At 44.3% G+C, this 23,568-nt stretch overlaps 1 protein-coding gene across 1 annotated transcript in view; it reads left to right on the top strand.

Annotated features, from left to right (window-relative positions):
- The window catches only part of WDFY4 (WDFY family member 4), a 253,283-nt gene that overhangs the window by 120,194 nt on the left and 109,521 nt on the right, over positions 1 to 23,568 (top strand). The gene's annotated exons all lie outside the window — the stretch shown is intronic.

The raw sequence follows: 23,568 nt of genomic DNA, 5'->3' as shown, positions 1-23,568 counted from the left end.
TTGGTGCCATTGTTGTGAGGCATGGCGGTGGCTCCTCTTGACCCTGTGGGGTTGAGCTGTCAGGGTTTTCTAGTCCGTGTCTCTAAAGCAGCATATCAAACCATCCTAAAACTCGGTAACACTGACAGTGAAGTTTTTGTGATCGTGGATGCTGTGGTGAGGAATCTGGAGCACAGCAGGGGGTGGCGGTGTCTCTATTCCCTGCTGTCTGGGGCCTCGGCTGGGATCATTGGAAAGCTCACTTACTCACACATCTGGGGGTTGCTGCTGGCTCTAGTCTGAGACCTTAGCTGGGGATGTTGGCCGGAACATCTACACATGGCTTCTCCATGTGTCTTGAGCGTCCTTACAACCTGGTGGCTGGGTTTTGAGGGATAAATTTCCATAGGGAGGGAGAAGGAGAGAGAGAAAAATGGAGAGAGAGAGAGAGAGAGAAAGAGAGAGAGGTGGAGGCCACATTGCCTTCCGTGACCCAGCTTTGGAAACCATGCAGCATCACCTCCGCTGCAGACCTTTTTGGTCCAGAAAGGCACAGAGTTCTGCCCAGGTTCATGGGGAGGGCAATAGACTCTACATCCTGGTAGGGAAGTGGCAAGGTTCTGCAAGAGCCCATAGTACTGGAAATATTGCTGAGGCTCTCCTTGGAAAATACAGTCTGTCATATATTCTAATCATGGGGTCACCGACTTACCTTCAGAGGCAGAAGGTGGTCATTCAATAGGCATGGCCTTAGGCCCAAGAGACCTTGGTTTGTGATTCCCTTAACTCCCCTGAGTCTTTATTTCCTGACTTGCACAATGGGACAAATAACTGTGGGAAACTGTGGGAAGGGATTCCCCAGGGAGTGGGGTAGACGGTTGACAGACACATTACACAATTCGAACTCTGCCCATGTAACTTTGGAGATTGAGGTTAACTCCAAATCCCATGTGCTCAGAATCTGGGCCCTGCTGTCACCATAGGTCTGTTGTCCACTCTGGTCAGTGTCTGATGGGGAGAAGAGAGGATACTGGGAGAAGAGAGGAGTGAAGGGCTGCCTGTAAGTGCCCAGACTGCCAGGAGAAGGGGGCTTTCTTCTTTCCAAGGTTCAGGAGTAATAGGCTTCAGGACAAATGGAGAAAAAGCCTGAAGATAGAATGAAAGACAGGAAATGAAATTGACTAGGCTGGCCGGCCCCCTGGTGTTCAGAGCTGAGGGCAGGCTGTGTCTTCAGTGCATTGGCTTGTGGAAGACACTACTCATTAAATTTGTCCACAGACTTACTGGCTGACTGAGTGAATAACTGAGATCTCGTGCCAGTGACATCACACAGCTATTATTAATCCCATTTTATAGATGTGAAATAGAATCTGAAAGAAAAAGTCAAGGTCTTTGAAGCCAGGAAGTGGCAGAGTGGAGACAGGATCTTCCTTCATAGTCTCTGCACTTCTGAGCACACCCTTAGTCAACTCCAAAACCTCTCGGAGCCTCAATTCCTGAGTTTACAGCTGGGAACGTACTCTGTTTACACTAGACTATGTGGAAGTACTTGGAAAGTGCAAGTGCTTTACAAAATTCCAGTATAGCTCTCTCTGCCAAGGGCAAGACAAGACCATCTCATACTTGGTGGTACAGCTGCACCTAGCACGGGAAGCAGGAGCATCCCCGCTTGTGCCCAAGCACTTGCTCCTGACCAATGCCATTTGTGGCAGGAGGGGTCCAGCCCCTCTCCCCTGGGCTTCCCTGGAGCATCTACTCCTTGACCAAGTTAGCACTGTCCCCAGGAGGTCAGGTCAGTCTGGCTGGGCAGCTGTGGAAGGGACAGCTGAGACGCTGGGCATGGACATGCATTTTATGGGAACCCCTGTGGCTATTGATGCTGTGTCTTGCCAGTGGCACCCCCCACCCCCCGCCAGGTCACTGGCACTGGCACAGTTCAGTGCCTCCGAGTCCTGGGGAGATTTGTTGAGAAACAGCCCATCTGAAAGAAGCTTGAGTAAACAGCAATGTTTGGGACCATGTAGGTTTACAAATGGCTTATAACAGTTTGCTCTTGGCTCTCGTTGAGAGATCTGGAAGAAGGAATACTTGAAGTTGTCTGTCTTTGGTGAAGGCGAGCTGCTGAAGATGTTGTCTTCTACATCAGTTGAGGTCTCATCCATCCATCCATTTATTCATTCATTCAACAAATTTTATTAAGTGCTTATTCTGTACCCTGCTGTAAGTACTGAGGTTACAGAAGAGAGAAAAACTGACATATTTTCTGCTTTCACAGAGACTGCATTCTAGGAGGTGAAGATACACAGTAAAAAGATAAATACATTTGTAAATGTTGAGGTGCTAATTGCAATAAGGAAAAGTGGAGCAGGGTAAGTGGGAGAGGGTGATGAGAGAGGTTCTGGGCCACTTAGATGGAGGTGGCCAGAAGCCCTCTCTGGCAGGGAGGTGTGAGAGCAGAGAAATAAGGAAGGACAGGAGCCTTGTGACTCTCCAGGCAAGAGTGATCAGGCAAGGAGGACCACCGGACAAAGGCACAGAGGCAGGAGTGTGCTGGGGGTTATAGAGCAGCAAAGGCCAGTGTGGTTGGACTGCAGTGGGGAGAGGACAGCCTTGGGGGACGTCTCCCTCAACTGTTGACACCAGGAAGGACTGTGCTTTTCCACAGCAACTCAAACAGCAGAACTTCTGACACCATTACGTTTTCCTCTTTCATTTGGGCACTTGGAAGCCAGAGAGATAAGCGTGGCCCAACTGGTGTAACTGCACATGCCCAGTGGGATAAATTTCTGCAAAGCACGTGTACACACCCACACATATCTCTCCCTGGCTTCTTCCTTCCTCACTGAGCCCCATTTTACCTCCAGCCTGATTTATGTATCTTTTCTACAGCTTATACTGTCTTGTGGAATTTTAAAAGACAAATTATTTTTGAAACAAAGTGGACTATGCTTTAATTAAAAAAAAATTAGCTGCGTCTTTACTGAGCAGCATCTCCTACCAGTAACTCAGTCTGGGCTGGGCACAGTGCCTGGTACATAGAAGGTTCTTAAAGAATGTGTAGGGAGCTGCACAGAGCGCCCCCCCGCCCCTTTCTGTGGGATGAAACTCACCAGCCTTCAGAGCCCGCATCCATCACTCATCCGCGCGAGATGCCTTTGTTGCTAACAGAAGGCACAGCTTCTCAGGTACGTATGTACACTGTGATGTCATAGGATAAGAGCATCAACTATTTGCCCTGGGGTCTGTTTAATTATTTTTAAAAATTAATTTTGATTATTACAGCTGATTACACCTCGGTGAGCAATGTAATTGATATTTTCTAATGTATCCCAAGGAACATTTTGTATAACACGCTTTTTGTTGTTGAAGGTTAAAGACTCTGTTATTGGTTTTTCCCTAAATATGCCCACATCATTAGTCCCTCCAGTGAGAAGGTCGCCATCTGGAAAAAGCAGCATGGAGACATTATTCAGGCGCAAGTGCATGAAATTGGTGTTTCTGCATCTTCTGTCTCTCTTCTGGAAAGAAGGGCCTTGTAATTAAAGGAGTTGGTTTTGGAGGAAACATAATTCATTTGGTGTTATTCCTTATCATGTCAGTGGCTGACAGCTCTATAGCACTGATAAATTGTTCCTTGGAGTGAGACACACGATGTACGATTCCTCATGCCTTTTACCTATCTTCATTTTCAGTAGAAAATGTTTTCTTCTTGGCAGGTGAGCTGAACTTTGAGGCAAGGCTGATATAGAGATGTTATTTCTTCCTTTTCTCCCCCTGACCCCCATCACAGTCCCTTCTGGGACCAAAGCGTGAAGTCATCGTCTCTACCAGGGTAAAGGCTGTGGGTGTCAGCCTGTGGGACAGAGGTTGGGACCTCGGGCTCCCTTGAGGTTACCAAAGGACAACTCAGGGTGTCCAGGAAGCCACTTCATCATGCCCCCTTCCGCTTGGAGGGATCCAGGGCACACACTCTTGCCAGCCACCCCTCTTCCCAGCAGTAGGAGCGGCTTTGCTCATCTGCTCAGCTTCAAACTTCCTTGTTTAAAAACAAGTTGAAAAAAACATCAACAACCAGTGTTTGTTTCCTGGTTTTATCAGACACACCTTGGCAATGTATGATGTTCACACTATGGGAAACCAGGTGAGGGGTTGACAGGAGCAGGAGTTCTCTGTACTATCTTTATTATTTTTCTGTGGATCCAAAATTATTCCAAAACATAAAGTGTGTCATCCTCTGTTTTGTTTTTTTTTAAACATCAGCAAACAGAAAATGGGCAGATGGGACACAGGAGCCAGAGGTCCGGTGGGAAGGGGTTGTGAGGCCTGTGAGCAGGGGGATGGGCAAAGCGGCTGCAGGTGGCAGGATGGGCATGGAGGCAGGTCAGGGCGGCACCGGGGCCCACAGGTCAGGGGTTAAGCAGGGGAATGGCACTTTTCTGTTTGTACAGGTTAGATTGGAGTTTAGGGCTCTTGGGGGAGTGGACAAGCTGGGGGCTGTAGCATCGTTCAGGTGGGAGATGATGGAGGCAAGGCAGTGGTTGGAGCAGTGGAAACCAAAGAATACACAAGAGAAATTGTTTAATCAAGGCTGGTGTGAGCAAAAAAAAAAGAGGGCCACCGAAGACAGAGGCCCTAGCTCCGGGGCTCTTCAATCAGGCCTCGAGAAGAGAGTGTAGTGTGCCCAGGTGTAGGAGGTGTGGGAGGTGTGGGATTCAGATGGTTCTGTGGGGCTCTGCGGAGAATGGGGACCAGAGGGTGGACGCTGAGAGTACAGGGCCGCCTCTACCCTGTAAGGAGGTGGGACCCCCTCTGGGGCGAGGGGCACACAGCCACCTGACCCAGGTCTTGTTCTGCAAAGTATGAGCTAGATTTCACCCCACCTTCCTTCTGTGTGGACAGCTGTTCATGCAGGGGCCATGTGTGCCTCACCTGAGCAAACTTAGAGGGTTTATAGAGGAGCAAGGGCCGGTGGGGCAGGGCCGGGTTCTGTGTCTGCCACGTCTCCATGGCCTTTGGAGATAACTGAGCAAGCTTTCAGTTGCTATCTTCAAAGCCATGTATTAGAATGTTGACATGGCCCACGTAGGGAAGCCAGGGCCAGGTGAGAGCTAACAGAAGGGGATGAGAAGGCACCCAAAGGCAGAGGGTCGCACACTGCAGTTGCTAAAATACCAAAGACAGGTTTCTGCAAGAATTTTTTGTCTGCCCTGGCAAGAACACGAAAGCACTAAACATCTACTCCAAGGCCCCATGAGGTCCTCTAAGGGCTGCCCTGTGGGCGAGCCCCCCCCCCCACCCAGACGCACAAGAGCCTCCTGCAAAACCAGCAGTGCCCATGCCTGGGGGCCTTGACGATCTCAGAGACTGGACACTTGTGTGGGCAGGATGACCGTGGACCTGCCCCTGGGTACTTCCTTGAATGTGTGCCCAGGCCCACTATCACTCACCCACAGCCACGGCGCAGCACTGCCCCTGGTGGAGGATGAGATGCTGGCCGAGACCAGCCATGGGGTGACAGCTATACTAAAAGCAGCCTTGGCTCAGGTCCCTGGCAAGGAAAATGACATTTTTGACCATCCACTCTGAGAACTTTACCCATTATCCCTTTTAAAAATCATTGTGGAAATTTTCAAACAGATATAGAAGTAGGGAAAATAAAAAATGAATCCCCATGTATCTATCCATCACTTCCACAAATTTCAATTCTTGGCCAATCTTGTCTCTTCTCTATCCCTACCCGCTTTCTCCCTCTGCACAGAATAATTATGAAGCAGCATCCCAGACATCATATCATTTCATGTGTAAATGTTCCTGTATACTTATTTTCTCTTTAAAGAAGTCATGGAACCCAAATAAAAATTGCAGGGGAAGCAAGCATGCAGAATTGGAAGGCTTGAGCAGTCGCTGTGGGAGTGATCAAGCTGCTCTTGGTCTTGCTTTCTGGCGTGTTTGCATTGGTCTCCTGCTGCTGAGAGATTTCGGTCTTGCTGAGGCTGAAGGTGCAGTGAGTCCCCGAGGATCCCACTCCCCTGTTTCAGGAAGGAGGTTGAGGTCTGATGGGACACAGTGCTTTCCAATTCAGTGTTTTGGCACCTCTGTGTCCAGGGATGAACAGCCCTTGAGGTGGAAAAGCCTCAGATTTCACTCACCTGGGCAAAAGGCTCATGAGTCAGGAGCACCCCAGGGCTAAGAAGAGTGTTTTGAAAATAGAAAAGAATGGGCTTTGAAATGAAGGGGAAGTAAGCGGTGGAGTTGAGGGGACCAGCCAAGGAAGTCAAAAAGCAACTATGAAAACGGAAGTTAGAATTCCCAGAGATGTTCTACTGTAAAAGAGTTATAATCAAAAATCTTTAAGAAGGTGTAGGAAATTTTAAACATCTGAAATTTAGAAGGTCATCACAGGGACTATTTTTACTTAAACTTATTGTAAATTCAACATGATGTTGGGCAAGAAAGAAAAAGACTTTCCCAGGAGATGAATGTGCCTTTAAGAGAGATGTTTGGAAGCAGGTAGCCTAAATTTGGGGGAAAATGAAGATGCATGAGAACTTCTAAAGTTGAAGGGGTGAGAAGACCCAGAGATTGGTGAGGTCTTGATAATACATCCTCACTGTAGGGCAGGAGGGCAGAAAGACAGCCTGTGTCAGCAAATCAAGGGAGGAGCGGGGCTGGAGGGACAAACCATTGGAAACTATGGAGAAGAGAAGAGTGATTCAGAAAACCTGCAAACACGGACTTTATGAGAAATCGCAATGCTGTGTTGCTGGAAAACCCAGTAGTGCTCTGTGGGGGGAAACGTCTTGTGAGCCAGTAATTAAATGGGACTCTCTGTTAGAGGAATAAAACCACTCAGAAACGACTGAAAGTATAATTTTTAAAAAAGACTTTGTAAAGTATAAGTCCCTCTACTGACGTGAGCATTGTTACTGAGATGATCTACTAAATGGAATCTTGGTTTTCTTAATTGTGGTGGGCGAGGCTGCCAATGACACTTTCTCTTGATGCTTTTCCCGAGATTACTGACCCTAAAAATAATGCCACTCACCCCAGCCTGGCCTTAGAGCTCTTCATGGTGTGTCTGGACTAGAATTACTTCCAGAAGGGACTTCCATTACGCTCTGGTTGTGGTGGTATTCGAATGCAAGAAAGAGAAAAACAGTGAAGTCCAGTATCTTATTTCTTAAACCTCTGAAGTTTCCTTCTTCACTTCAATTGAAAGTAAAGTCTGTATATTATGTATCGTAGCCCTTGGTCATGCAGGCAGCTGTGTTCCAACACCATATGCAGAATGGAGCTTCCCAGGGCAGCAAAGCATCCTGGTGGTGGAGGTGAGAACACAGCACTGTAGGGTCATAGAAATGCAGCCGAGGCCAGGGCAATGCTTGTGTGTGTGTGTGTGTGCGCGTGTGTGAATTAGCCCTGTAGGTTTTCTGCCAGTGTTCTGGGCACTCAACCAGGACACTCCCTCTCATTATCTCTCTTCTTTACACACACACCCACACCTCCCATTCTTAAAACAATTGACATTAGAGCCCAAAGGAAGGACATGGTTTGAACCAGAAACTCCATACCACAGCTGACTATGGACCGCAGGTCCCTACAGCAGGGGATTTGAAACAGCAGCCCCGTCACCAGCACAATGTTAGTGTCCAGAATGAGGGGGAAGGACAATATCGGGCTGATGGAAACGGTGGCTTTTCTTTTCCCATCTTAAGAGTCTTAAACGTTACTAGGCTATCACAAGTCCTTGTTACAGGAGTTTGAAAAATAGAAGTAAATGAACAAAGCAAACACTGATACCTTTAATGATGTTTCTTTACCAAGTGCATCATTTGTGAGACAGCTTTATCTTCATAATAGAAGGATAATTAACATCACTAATTATCTAATTAAGTTCATTAAGCATCCACCAACAGCGCACCGTGAAGTTGACATTATGTTCTACTGTCAACAAATGCTTTTGATTTCTTAGGAAGTAATTAAAATGTAAATTAGCATGCGATTATATGCACAGGGGAAGTTTTGAATCAAATATTCATTTCAAAACTGCTTAGAGCAAGATAGTTTTTGGGTTTTTTTTCTTCAGTAAAGCAGACATTTTGCTATTAATGGTATATATTAAAGTTGCCATTTGTTGTTCAATGTTTGAATCATTGCGAGGTTATAGTGCTGTATGACAGAGCTTTTAGTTGATATATTTGCTATTGTGCTTTGTGCTTTTGTGCTTATTTGATCATTTTATTTAGCATGTGTGTTTGTGTCCTTTGTGTTTAACAATATCACAACCAATTTTTTTTTTCTGAAAACTCTCTGTAACTTAAATTCTCTAGCTGAGCTTGCCCTTTAAAGGCATTTTAGGTCAAATCTTTCAATGTATTCTTTCCATCAGGTTAGGCTCAGGGAATTTATTTCATCAGTGACTTGCTCAGAGCAGGTGTCCCTACATACACAGGGAAGATGGAAGCTGCCCAGATCAGACTTGTGGTCCAGCCATCCATGGTTGCAAGTTCACATTTTTCTGCTTTCTTAGGGCAGCCCCCTGGTTTCTGATGAATTATTATAACTGGAATGGGCGTGTTGTAGTTCTAGATACAGTAACTTCATCGGGTTAGAACCCTTCCTGAAACATCACAGTCTCTAGACATTTTCTGGAAAAGAGGCTTCCAAGACAGAAGCCACCATGCCCAAAGCCCCAAAGCTTTCCTTCTTCAAACAATCCTAATGGAACCCTGGAATGCCCATTCTTTACTAAAGCTTACAGTTTACTGCAAGATCTCAATTCTTGTGATGCCACCTCTGCCATCTTCTCCCTTGAAGCCACTGGGCCATTTGAGCATCTAGCTGATGTCACCTGTTCAGTGAGGAGGAAAAAGTTCTGCTCATGATATTGAACCTCTTCAGTCACTTCTTAGATGATTTTTTTCAGGGATGGATTTAGCTGGTGCCAGATCCAGGCCCCTAAGTTATGTGGGGACAAGATTTCAGATAAATGCAGAGAGAAATACATTGGCCTAAGAGAGACTGTCTCTTGTCCTCTTGAGAGGATCAATGTCAGGGCTTGGCCATGAGTAGTGCCTGCAGAACCACTAGCTACTCATCACTGTGGGTGCAGACATCCCTGTAGTCCCAGCAGAGGAGAGGCTTATGTCCTGGGGTGGGTGGGGGCAGACATCATTGCACAAAGACTGGTGGTGGATTGAGGCCAGCTGGACTGTGGTGAGCAGTGGCACCGCTCCGAAAAACTCACCCGCACGGGACCAGGGCTCTGCATAGAGAAGAGCAGTTTAAGGTGGACCCTGACTTCTGTCCAAGCTCTGCTGGCAAGCTGTGAGCTCTGGAGTGGTCTGCATTAATCTGGGAGAAGGGCACCATCTGTCCAGAGGGGGCTCCTTTTTCCAATTCATGCAAAGGACAGTGGCTAGGCTAGCAGAGACCCTGACCTGACCAGGGGATCCTTCTGCTAAAATTGCATAACAGTGACCCTCTCCTAATGTGCAGCAAGTACCTACCTCAACTAGTACATAGAATTTCTCTACCAGAATTTTCTTCTCAACTGTTTGCTCTTTTTTAAAAAAATTTTTATTGGAGTATAGTTGATTTACAATTTTGTGTTAGTTTTAGGTGTACAGCAAAGTGATTCAGTTATACATATACATATATCCACTCTTTTTTAGATTCTGTTCTCAGATAGATCATTATAGAGTATTGAGTAGAGTTCCCGGTTCTATACAGTAGGTCCTTGTTGATTATTTATTTTATGTATAGTAGTGCATATATGTCAATCCCAATCTCACAGTTTATCCCTCCCCCCCTTTCCCCCTTGGTAACCATAAGTTTGTTTTCTACATCTGTGACTCTATTTCTGTTTTGTAAATAGGTTCATTTGTACCATTTTTTTTTTAGATTCCACATATAAGCGATATCATATGATATTTGTCTTCCTCTGTCTGACTTCCTTCACTCAGTATGACAATCTCTAGGTCCATCTGTGTTGCTGCAAATGGCATTACTTCGTTCTTTTTTATGGCTAAGTAATATTCCATTTTATATGTGTCAACTGTTTACCCTTAAAACTTAATGTGGTCTACTACATCATGACTTATTAAGGTTGCAAAGTCCACACAATAAACGAATATTTAATACTGACAGTAACTCAGTTCATCCCATGGCTGGCTCATGGTCCCGCCTCCTGCTGGTCACCGTAACTGGCACTAAGGGATGGCTCCATCAGAGTGCTCCACAAAAGCACAGGTGCCGCTCTGCCACCTTGGAGCAGCCCAAAGCCACCTCTCTGAGTGCACTTTTGGTCATTCAGCCTCACAAGAAGTGGGGTTAAAGTTGTTTTGCTTTTGGCAGCAAGATGATAGCTTGAAACCTCTCCAAGAGAGCAGGCACTCACTGGGGTTATGGAAGTTCCACAAGTCAGTGGAATAGTCTCAACATAAAGTCACGACCACTGCCCATTGAAAGGCACATCAAATCTAAATCATCTTTTGAAAAGTTGTTAGGGCTGAATGTTCATTTTCTTCTCCAAAGACAGAAGCATCTAGTCTGCAAAGGTTAGAAAAGTTTAACTAGATCGTCTCACCTCCTTCTGCTAGTTATTTACTGATTTTCTTTCCTTTCTCTTCTATAGTATTTTATTTTATTACAAAATCAGGCTGTGTTTATATACCATATATGATGGCTGTCACTGAGGAATATTTCAGAGTAACTCCAGGTCCAAGTCTTCAGCTCAACCCACAGTGTTTTAAGGTACATAAATACTTCATCATATGCAATTCAACAACATATGAATTTATTGAAGACATAGCAGTCCTAAGAATATAGAGATGAGTAACACATGACCTTATATTTAAAGAATCCTTGTAGTCTGGGTATTTATCTCCCTAGCTAGATTATATTGTATCTAAGAAGAATTACAGTAGCTGGGTTTCTGAAAAAAAAATGTATATAGGTCAATATTTTGTAAATTAAAACTGATTTGAAATTAATTTAGGAACTTGGCAACTTAAAGAAATCCTGAGTTGAATCCTTTTGAAAACTGAATACAGTCCTTTACTTTGAAGGCCTATTATATCCGGGTATCTATTTTGAAGTTCAGGTTTTTATAGATTAGATTTCCTAATGTGAGGTATACCCACATTCCAAAAACTAATGTTGTGGTTGGGTACGGTATCATCATTCCAGGAAAGCCTTTCAGTTTTTAAAAATTGTGACTTATGGCTAAGGAAAACACATTTTTTGATTGTTTATTTCTCTAAATTTGAATATTTAAAACTTAAATGTATCCATCGATGCAAAAACGCTTTAGAGTTCACAAGACAGAAATGCCCCAAACTATATAAATGATAAAACGGCAGATGGTCCTGGAGTGGAGAATCAGTCTGGGGCCCTCCCAAGGCACTGCTGCCATTCACAACCACTAGGTCCCCACTCCCAGATCGGCCACGAGGCGCCTGCCGCGTAAGTTACAGTCGTGTTCTCGCCGTGGGACCCATCTATTATGAGAAACCATTTTGGTTAATTAAAACAGTCTTTCAAAGTCTCAGAACAGGAAGTTCTGAAATTTTCTTCTCTCCGCTGTTGTCAATGGGGGTTGGTGCAAACTTGGCTCTAGGCCTGGCACAGAGGGGAGGAGGGCCTGAACCTGGAGGAAAGAGTGAAGACAGCCAAAGAGAGTGTGGCAGTCCAGGCCTGGGGGCCTGGGAGGCCGCTCAGGGGTCCTTGGATGCTAGTGTATCTACTAGTACAATTAGGAGTGATAGAAGGAGTAGCTGAGCCTTGAGTGTCTGATCAATTCTTTTTTTTTTTTTTAACATCTTCATTGGAGTATAATTGCTTTACAATGGTGCATTAGTTTCTGCTTTATAACAAAGTGAATCAGCTATACATATACATATATCCCCATATCCCCACCCTCTTGCGTCTCCCTCCCACCCTCCCTATCCCACCCCTCTAGGTGGTCACAAAGCACCAAGCTGATCTCCCTGTGCTATGCGGCTGCTTCCCACTAGCTATCTATTTTACGTTTGGTAGTGTATATATGTCCATGCCACTCTCTCACTTTGTCCCAGCTTACCCTTCCCCCTCCCCGTATCCTCAAGTCCCTTCTCTAGTAGGTCTGCATCTTTGTTCCCGTCTTGCCCCTAGGTCCTTCTGACCATTTTTTTTTTTTTCAGATTCCATATATATGTGTTAGCATACGGTATTTGTTTTTCTCTTTCTGACTTACTTCACTCTGTATGACAGTCTCTAGGTCCATCCACTTCACTACAAATAACTCAGTTTCTTGTAAATGGTTCCTGACTCATGAACTTCTGTGTCTAGGATCTGCTGTATGGGTTGGGGGACAGATGAGGCATCTGCTGTCAGTTTGGGGAAATAGACTGTAAGCAAAAGGGAATAGATGAGAAAATATTAGCTACTGTGACGTAATCTGAAGGCAATAGGTGATATGCTGGAGACTGACTTGTGATTGCCATAGGTTGGAAGTGATGATAAAGCTGAGAGGGAAGAGTAGCCATTGGACACCTGGGGAAGGAAAACTCCCGAAAGGACTCAGCTAGGGCCAGGGATCAACGGTGGGAGGGAGTTTGTATATTTGAGAACAGAGGGAGATCCTTATAAGTGGAGCGCAGAGATCAAACGCGGGAGTGGTCCAGGAGGAGAGCAGCAGGGCCAGTTGTCAAGCGCCATTCCAGTTCTCTAGGGCAGGGATCCCCAACCCCCAGGCCTGCGGGCTGCACAGCAGGAGGTGAGTGGTGGGGGAGCGAGCGAAGCTTCATCTGCGGCTCCCCATCGCTCGCATTACGGCCTGAACCATCCCCCACCCCACCCCTGGTCCGTGGAGAAACTGTCTTCCACAAAACCGGTCCCTGATGCCAAAAAGGTTGGGGACCACTGCCTAGGGCATCAGAAAATACATCTATGTCTGTGACTCCATCTGCATACGTATCTCGACCCCCACCCCTCTCTCATCTCCTAAACACCTAGTTCTGCTCTGGACATTCCCTCCTTTGACATTCCGTGCACACTCATTGACTTCCTTCCATATCCCAGGCCCTTGGCTTAAAGCCAGGGGATACTGACAGAAAAAGGCACAAGTCCCTGACCTGCGACCCCCACCGTCTAGGTAGGTGAAATAATTAAAATGTTAACAAGCTGAGCTTGAGCTGAGACTTGGAGGAGGAGGAGGAGGAGGAAAAGGAGGAGGAAGGATGTGAAGGAAGATTGGTGGTAAGGGAGGGGCCCCTCCAGGTACAAAGGGACAGCTGTGACCATCTGCCTTGTGGGTCAGCTGCTGCCTTGGTATTACTGGAGTATTATATCCAGTTTATGTTAATCCCATGTATTTATTTATAGTCTGACTCAATCCCCAGAGGATTTATGATATCCAGATGAGATGCATGCAATAAAATAAAGAAATGAGATCAAGAAAAATAAAAGAAGAAAGTCAATTCCTGGGGAATTAAGATCATAAATATGCAGTCCATAAAGACTTACAGTCAAACATCTACACCACGCCTGAGCTTTTTGGCTGCCATTGTGGAGTGGTAGGTAAGATAGTTCATATATTTATTCCTCACCCATCAATTATGCTTCTGCCAAGGAGCAGAAGTGCTTGAGAGCAGGGACATAGGGAGAACAAAGCAGGTGGTCCCTCCCAGCAGCTTACTCTGCCTCATCACACCTTCAAGCCACCCCCACTGTGAGTTTTTAAAGATCAGGTCCGATCATGTCATGTCCCTGATTAAAAACCATCATTTGTTCCTACACTGTCCAGAAGAGGACTCAGACCCACGACCACAGTGCAGGGAGCCTGACTCTCACTGTTTTTCTAAGTTTCTCTCCTGTGACAATCTTGCACAGTGTTTGCTCCAAATGGGCCCACTTCCATATTTTATCGTAATGTACCCTGTCTTCTCCCATCTCTACCCTTGGGCAAATGTGGTCCCATCTGCTTGGAAGAGCCTCCCCCTCCCATCAGACCAACTGCTTCTCCTGTACTTTAAAAACACTGTCCCTTCTGAAAGCCCTTTCCTGCCTGGCCATGGCCCCTGTGGCTACAGTTAACTATTTTTAATTCACAGTGGCCATATCTATGCGGGACAAGCCTAAGGGAGAGGGAAGGGCTGGTGTTGATTATGTTACCTGTGAGTCACATTCAGCCCAACAGTGGGCACCTACTGACGAGTCCTGGTGTGACTCCCAAGAGAGCCGAGGTGAGCAGGTGTGTGCAGCATCCCGGAGCACAGGGATGTGGTCACGGTTGCCCTCCGGAAGATCCCAGTGTGGGCCCAGATAGCACCCAGTGACGTCTTGAGAGCTCAGGCCAAGGGTTCTGCTCTAGTCGTGGGCAGCGACGTGCTGCTCCCGGCCAAAGTGGCCTTGTCTCTCTCCTTACAGCCTAAAGAAGGAACCCTCCCCGTAAGCTCCAGCCCCCATTTGTTATCTCTACTTGAAATGCCAGTTTCAGTGTCCAGGCTTTCTCAGTGCTAGACATTATTTGGAGTCAAGGAGGCTGAATTAGTTTGCCAGCATTGCCTTAGCAAAATACCACAGGCTAGGGGCTTCACCAACAGATATTTATCTTCTCACAGTTCTGGAGGCTGGAAGTCTGAGATCAAGGTATCTGCAGGTTTGGTTTCTCCGTGGCTTGTAAATGGCCGTCTTCTCCACGAGAGCATCCCTAGGATCTTTTTCCTCTTCCTATGAGAACACTGACTCGATTCGATTAGTGCACACTCTAACAGCCTTGTTTAGTTTAATTACCTTTTTAAAGGCCCTATCTCTAAAATACAGCCATACTCTGAGGTGCTAGGAGTTGGGGCTTCAACATACGAATTTGGGGGGAACACGAGTCAGTCGGTAACAGCAACCTCAAGTCTCAAAATGTGTTCAGGGGAAAATGTTTCCATGTGTCGCAGTCCTCCAAGGTAGATCCTCACATTCGTCTCTCATCCAGACCCCTTCTCGTAATTCCTACCCTTCTGCTCCTGCCCGAGGAGGTCTGTGTCTCCATGAGCCTCACCTCTGAGGACGACGATCGCGGAAACCTGGGGAGACGTGGCTGAGTTCAGGAAAGGTCAGCGTGGTGGTCCTTCCTATCTGTCTGAGTCTCACAGAGGCTCTGATGCCCAAGAAGGAGAAAAAGAGGAGGGAAGCTGGCTTCTTTGAGAAGGCCTGGTACCTGCAGTTCCGAAGCTTTTGTCCTTTGCTACACGGGAGTGTCTTTTTTTTAAAGTAGTCAGTCTCATGACAATTGAATTTAATAAAAACAGCACAGTTCAAAAAAAAACAAATTAGAAACCACTGTTCATCTTAGAAATTAATATGTGAGTGAATTTAACAAGAGATGAATTGCGCTATGGTGATCTGGTCCCTCTTCACCCACTCCAAGCACCAGTTGTTTGTCATTATTGCTGGAAATATGATTATTACTCTGGTATTGCTTGACATTTATTAAGAATCCAGGGGCTATGTCTCCATAGTAGAGAAAAGTGCAATTATCTGGGCACTTGGAGAAAAGAGCATTTCCTGGCCTGAGTCATCCAAATAGATATCTTCCAAAGACACCTTGACTATGGCTTGATGCAGACCCAGGCCGTTCTGTCCCTTGGTTCCTGTTTACCTTCTTCATAACCAACTGCTAACATTTTACGGGTGCACATGTAGGTATTATACAAGATTTACCAACAAACAGGGAAAACATTTCATTGTTTTCTCATTAACTGCTTCTATCCTTTAACTAAAGCCAGGTGTCCAGTAAGAACTGATATTTGAAGGCAGATATATCACCCTTATGTAGAGAAGACGTAATAGAAAAATTGCATATGTGATCTGTTTATTGAATGTTTCACAACCAGGAAAACATTGAATTTCAGACGGGTTTTAACATGGCAGTGGAAGTGAGGGCCAGAACTGCCCGGCTCCTGACCCTTGTTCTTTGCAGACCCAGAAGTCTTATACCTGGCCCTATATCTGACCGTCAGCAGTGTTTTACTCTGGGCAGGAAGTGACCAGCTGCAGAGAATTTAGCTCAGAGGAGTGCCAAAATCGATGAGCTTCATTTCAGTCTCTCAGACTTTCATCTATCGTTGTCTCCATTTGCCAGACCCTTGGGAACAGGGATGGACATTGTCCTTGAGGAGCTTATTCTAGTGGGGGTTCAGGTTGGGAACCTAGCCGCTGTAATGTGGAGCACTACCTCTGCAGGCTTTACGCTCTGCCGTGGGGCCCTGAGGAGGCGTGCTGGGAAAGAGAAGAGCATTCTTGATAATTACCAGTTACACGATCACAACAAAGGGCTCACACAGACATGGTTTCCTCGGTTGCTCACTGCCAGCCAACTACATGACACTGTTAATCCAATCCCTCATCCTCTCAGCCTGCACCAGTGGAGGAGAGGTGACCAGTGTATTTGTTTTATAATTTGGGCTATAATCCATTAAGCCTGTTATTTATCTTGTTGCTCAAATTGTTTGACCTTTGTGCTCATAATATTTAATTGATCTCACACTTGCTTTCACTTAGCTCTGTTGATCTTTTTTCACAGATCACAAATATGAATCCAAATGAATTTTATGTATTTTAATGCAATTCCACTATAACCCTTCCTGACATTTTTGGTGTGTGTATTATTCAGGAAAAGTTATGTTACAGTAACAAACACCCCCAAAACTAATTGCCCTAAAATAGCAAAGGTTTATTTCTCACGTGTGCTACACGTGCATTGTGAGTTGGTTGGGAGTCTTCTGTGCCTTAACCTCGCCCAGTGATACCAGCTCACGGAGTAGCCGTTGTCTAGAACTTTGAGCACTGCCATGGCAATTAAAAAAGAGCTTAGCAAACAGAGCATGAGCCCTTAAAGTTTCGGCACACCTCTCCCTGGCCTCACCTATGGCTCAAAGGTGGCAGGAAGGGTGAATCATGCCATGTAGCTACAGGAGGAGAGAACTGGAAATACTTGGCAAACAGCACTAATGACCAAGGCCCTATATTTTTTTTCAGTTTTTCTTTTCCATGCAAAATCTGTACACATTTAATTGTTGTTATTGTTAGCATATTATTTTCTAACCTCCTTTAAAAAAAATCTCAGTACATCAAAAACCTGGTTCCATATCATCAAAACTTTTTTGACACCAGGACTGCCGTGAACGGTTGTGTAGGTTATGCACAAGGGCATCTGGCCAGCGTGGCAAAAATTAGCTGAAATCCAGCCTTTGTCCCACTATTCAAGTTATCCAAGCAGGTCCAAGATGGCATCTGCCCAAAGGGGACACAAAGGTGCTGTATGGGCTAGTGGTGGCCCTTTGTGAGCATAATTTGTGGTGACTGCATAATGCTCTACAGCAAGGATGAACCATCCCTCCATGTGTTGATATTTACATTGTTTCATCTTATGCTGCTATAAATAGGATGGTGGAAAATATTGTCCAGTGAGTATTTGTGCGTATATCTTATGATTTCCTTAGTATAAGTGACTAGCAGTGAAAATTGTGAGACAAAGGATTAAAATGACATGCATATGTGTCAGCACATGGTAGATACAGTGGCATTTCTTACTACTGAGTTTAGTTCCAGACCCGACACGTGCCGTGCTTGGCTGGAGAGTCCAGGACCTGCAACTGTAATGTTGGTACTAAGTTTCCAAGCAGGATCTGAGAGGCTGTGTTTAGATATTGGTCTTTCTCCTTTCTGGCTAGGCCATACAACTGTAATTACAGGACTAATGATGCTTTAAACAAACAATGTAATGACTGTCATCAGTGACAGCAGGCACTTCCTGTGGGAGAGCTTGGGCAGGAGGGTCACCAGCAGCTGGCCAGCCCCAGGGGTGCCCCTGGCAAAGCTGGGCACCATCAAGCTGAGGTCAGCTCACTTAAAGGTGACCCTCCAGGTAGGCTGTGCCTTGTTCCCCATTCCAAGGTCTGATCTGTGTCCTGTAGCCAAACCCTTCCCTAAGGAGGCACTGGGACAGCAAGGCAGAGGCTCTTTAAACCAGATCTGCTTTCCCTCTCAAATCTCCAAACGGCCTTCTGAGGCCCTTGGTCCTACTTCAAAGGTTCTCAAACTCTTTAACACACAGGCAGTTGCTAAGCAAAGACTATTTTGCTCCAATAAGCAATGCAGAGCTTTGCTCTGAATTTGTTCCCCATCGATGTGCCATATTCACTGCTGCCCAGGCAGATGGACCTCTGCCCTTGAACCGCCCTCCTCTTGTCTCCACATCCTGAGTGTGACAACTTTCCAGGGCATGAAAGCTCTCAAAAGCAATTGCAAAGTAATGTTTGCTTAGCACTGTGGCAACACACAGGGTGGAAACCACGTGGGAGAGACTCACGTGATGGCAGAATCCAAGAAGTCATCTTCCAGCACTGCCAACTCCCGTATTGTTGGAGTCACTTATCTCACTTGTCCTCAGCTTCCTCTTCTGTAGAATGGGGATAATAATAATACAGGTTTGTCAGGCGGCTAAATATTAAATGTGATAATGCATATGGAAACTCCTTTGTCAGCTGTAAAGTGCTGTGTGCAAATTAGTTAACTGGATGTAATGTTGAGAGAACGGACCAAGGGATAACAAATATCTGGACTATCAACACTTTTTAAAATTTTTTTAAAGGAATTCCTTTATTTTTGTTATTTATTTATTTATTTATTTATTTATGGCTGTGTTGGGTCTTCGTTTCTGTGCAAGGGCTTTCTCTAGTTGCGGCAAGTGGGGGCCACTCTTCATCGTGGTGCGCGGGCCTCTCACTACTGCGACCTCTCTTGTTGCGGAGCACAAGCTCCAGACGCGCAGGCTCAGTAGTTGTGGCTCACGGGCCTAGTTGCTCCGCGGCATGTGGGATCTTCCCAGACCAGGGCTCGAACCCGTTTCCCCTGCATTGGCAGGCAGATTCTCAACCACTGCGCCACCAGGGAAGCCCCTATCAACACTTTTATATAACTCATCAGGTTAGGTCCCTGGTCAGGTCCCTCTCCCATCCTCCTAATCCACTATTCCAAGCCTTCACCCCTGCTCAGCGCTCAGGGGAAGCAGAGCCATCTTCCCCTTTACCCTGGAACTGGAAGCCATCAAGTGTGAAGCACCTCACTCTCTAGTGTTCCGCTCACACACTCATCCACATCTGCACCCATCCTCAAATCCTTCCATCCAGCTTCCAAGCATGAGCCCTTCCTCATGGCTCAGGTCAGCCTCGACATGGGCTGCTGATTCCATCCTCTCTTCTCTTATCCCGTGGAACCTGTGCCACCTTCCTCTTCCCTTTGCTTTTCAACCTTCTCCCATCTACTGCCAAGCTCCCCACAGCCTAGCAATACACTTGGGTTTTATCCTTCCTTTTATATTGCATGGCCCTACTCCCACCTGTTTTTTTCTCTTCTTCAGATTCAGGTTTCTTGAATGAGTTGGCAGTATTCATCGTCTCCGTTTCCTTATCTCCAGATTTCTAGTTGACTCGCTGCCGTCTAATCATTCCTCTGAAATAACTTGTAGAAGTTACCAAAGACCAATTTCTATAGACAAATCCAAGACATTTTCAGGCTTCATCCTACAGGACTTCTCTGATGCATTCACTGTGGTTAAACAGCCCTGGGTCTCCATGACATTTCTCTTTCTGATTTTCCTTAAACTTTTCTAACCCTTCTTCTCCTATCCTAAACTTTGCTAGTGTTCTCCGGTTTCTGACCTTGACTCATCAAGCTCCTCTCTGCACGTACTCTCCATGAGGCATCTTATCATCTCTCAGGGTTTATTTATCATTTGATTGCCGATGGCTCACAGACCTATATAGAACTTGGAACTCTCACTTGAGCTTTCTTCTAGGGATGTCCAGCTGTACCACTGACGCTTCAAATTCAACATGTCCTCATATCACTTAAACTTGCTCTTTCTCTTGTTCTTGTGATATCTATTAATTTTTCTTAGCTTATCTAATTTGATTCGTTCCATTAGGCAAACTAGAAATTTTAGAGTAATTCTTACCCTCTCATACAGTCACCAGTTTATCCCAATTTTATTTTCCATGTTGTTCTTGAATTTGACTCCTCTACTTCACCCATTCCACCCTGTGAGCCCTCACTTGTGCTGTCATGATAGTGTCCTAAGGGAGCTCCCTACTTTTAGTCTTGTCTTCATTAAATCCATCCTTCAAATTGCTACCAGAGCGAGTTAGCAAAAATGCTAATGGGACCACATCAGGCTTCTATTTAAAACCTCTCATTCGAGATTCAGCTAAAGCAGCATCTCAACCAGGGAGCCTTCACTGAACACCATGGTCTCCTCTTCTTTGTGCTGACTGTGACCTGTGTCACCATGTCCCAAACATAGCTCTGTCTCAACGTTGTCCATGTCGACACGTAATTATATGCTCTTCCCCTGGACTCCACAAGAGCAGATGTGGGGCTCGTCTTTGTACTGCAGGGCCTGGAAAATGGTGGGTGGACAATGGCTATTTGTTGAACTTAACAACAGAGAGAAGATTTGAGGGTAGACATGGAATATCCGAGCAAGGGTGTAAACAACACTGGGCTGCAGCTATTGTGGATAGGGTCTTTATTTGAAGAGGAAATATGATTTATAACTGAAATCATATAGCATTTTCTATAACTGTTAATTCAGAAGTGACCATCTAGGTCAAATTTTTCAACTGATCTTACCCATGACTTACACCCACATAGTCTCTGGGTGACCCTTTTATGAAGTTTCATTTTACTGTCTCATCTTATCGCTATAATATCTCTTTGGACTAGACAGAGGAGGTACTATTACCTTCATTTTATAGATGATAAATCAAATTGGAAATATTAAGTGATTTGCCCATGGAATGTGGCTGGCAAGGGCCAGGAACCAAGCTGTCTGGACTTTGATTCTACCTGAAACACTCTGATTTAGCAGCACTCAGAACAGCATGAAAGTCTGAATATCTTTTCATATATCTTGCCGGAGTGTCCCTGCCTGAAACTCCCCCACTTAACCCCCTGGGATGATCCATACCAGGCCTGTTCTTCAGTGAGATAGCACATTCGTTGTTTGACAAGGGCTGCTCTGTGTCCAAGTTCCCCCACGAGTTCTCTTCTCCCGCCGCACATCTCCAAAGCATCATATTAGAAAAAAGACTGGGCTTTCGCCTTAGATGTAAGATTAGATGTAAAATTAGTCAAATTTCTCAGCATTTTATGCCACTTGCGCTGCTCGTAATGATTGTTAACTTGTAAATGTGTATAAACGTGTAACAGCAATATTAAGGAAAATTTTGTAAACAAAAAAAAGAAGAAGAAAGAAAGAAAGAAATCACCCTATTCCCACTACTCCAAAACAGTAACTGGGGTTTTAAAAATTATATTGTTTCCATAGTTTTGAGTCTTTGCTGGTAAATATTTTTTTATTTTATTGAAGTATAGCACACATAGAAAAAAAGTGTTCCAATCATAAATATGCAGATTTAAGAATTTTCATGGAGTGAACATGTGACCACTACCCAGATTAAAAAATACAACATTGATGGCTCCCCAGAAGCACCCCCCACTCCATGCCCGATTCTAGTCTCTAGCACCCCCAAAGTAGCCAATTTCCTGGCAGCTAATATCATACATCAGTTTTCCACATTTTACTTTTATGTGTGTGAAATAACATATCATATGCTCTTCTTTCTGGCTTATTTCATTCCAAACTGTGTGAAATTTATCCATGTCTTTTCATGAAGTAGTAGTTCATTCATTTTCATAGCAATTGACCAACATTTTCATAGCGTTCTCAGACTTTTTGGTCTCAAGACCTGTTTACCCTCTTAAAAATTATTGAAACTTCAAAGAGCTGTTGTTTATATCGATTGTATCTATTGATATTTACCATGTTAGAAATTAAAACAGAATTTTAAAAATAAGGCATTAATTCATTTTAAGACAGCAGTAATAAATCTATTATATGTAAGCATAAATAGCATTTTTAATAAATAACTATAATTTTCAAAACAAAAAATTGTGAAAAGAGTAGTACTGTTTTATATTTTTGCAAATTCCTTAATATCTATCTGGCTTAGTAGAAGACAGCTGGATTCTCATATCTGCTTCTTTATTCAATCAGTTGTAATATTTTTAATAAATAACTATAATTTTCAAAACAAAAAATTGTGAAAAGAGTAGTACTGTGTTTTTTTTAAACTTTGGGTTTATTTATTTATTTATTTATTTTATTTATGGCTGTGTTGGGTCTTTGTTTCTGTGCGAGGGCTTTCTCTAGTTGCTGCAAGTGGGGGCCACTCTTCATCGCGGTGCGCGGGCCTCTCACTATCGCGGCCTCTTTTGTTGCGGAGCACAAGCTCCAGACACGCAGGCTCAGTAGTTGTGGCTCACGGGCCTAGTTGCTCCGCGGCATGTGGGATCTTCCCGGACCAGGGCTGGAACCCGTGTCCCCTGCATTGGCAGGCAGATTCTCAACCACTGCGCCACCAGGGAAGCCCAGTAGTACTGTTTTATATTTTTGCAAATTCCTTAATATCTATCTGGCTTAGTAGAAGACAGCTGGATTCTCATATCTGCTTCTTTATTCAATCAGTTGTAATACTTTTTTTTTGGTTGAAATACATGAAGAAAATCTGGTCTTTCACAGATATGTAGTTAGAAAAGAAAGGAGTATTTTAATAGAATTTTCAGAAAATTATAGGTATTCTTCTTTGATACTACACCAAAATTCAACAAGTAGTAGTTTCTGAAAGGTTACTTGAAACTTTTATCAGTGAAATTTTTGTACTCTGTTACAGTAAAATGTATTGATTATCTTGTACTTTGAATGGATATTTTAACCCATACATGATTTGTAACATGCATTGGAGCATGCAAGTATCATACAATGAGAATATTGGTTCCCTGAGTTACGAGATCTCCCAAACGTTGACATGTTTCATTATGCAATATGGAAAAATCATATTCATGTACCACCAATCTTATCAGAAAAATATTTATCTACTGAGAAACTGTCAGGCTCACAGAGGCAGGTACAAGCTTTTCAACATTCTAATATTCGAAATTTGAAAGCCCAAATTTCATCATAGGCAGAAAATACTGTCAGTGGTTTTGTTTGATATGACAGGTTCACTTTGTTCATTTTCAAGAAAAGATCTGCCAAATATCCAAGTGTTCATAACTTTAGTTTTGTCTGTCAGTCATTCTTTCAAATAAAAGTGATGTTCTATGACAAAAGCAACTAGTTCATCTCACAACTCTAACCATTATACAAGTGCTTTTCCTTGAAATGACCATCATGGTTTTTGGTATTCAGAAGTGCTTTATGCAGATTTCCCATTTATCACACAGACTATTAAAAAAGACTGTATTCAAAGATTGAGATTTCATAAAATTAATCATTTGTACTGTTTCATCAATGACATTCTTTTTTTTTTTTTTCAAAGTTGTACTTCTATGTAGCAGGACCCTTTTATTTTTCCATTTTATTTATTTTTTTAATAAATTATTTTATTTATTTATTTTTGGCTGCGTTGCATCTTCGTTGCTGCACGCAGGCTCTCTCTAGTTGTGGTGAGCGGGGGCTACTCTTCATTGTGGTGTACGGGCTTCTCATTG

This window comes from Balaenoptera musculus, chromosome 16 (genome assembly GCF_009873245.2).
Source record: "Balaenoptera musculus isolate JJ_BM4_2016_0621 chromosome 16, mBalMus1.pri.v3, whole genome shotgun sequence".
Lineage (NCBI taxonomy): Eukaryota > Metazoa > Chordata > Mammalia > Artiodactyla > Balaenopteridae > Balaenoptera > Balaenoptera musculus.
Note: the sequence above shows the minus strand (reverse complement) of the source record. Positions and strands in the feature narration are given on the sequence as shown.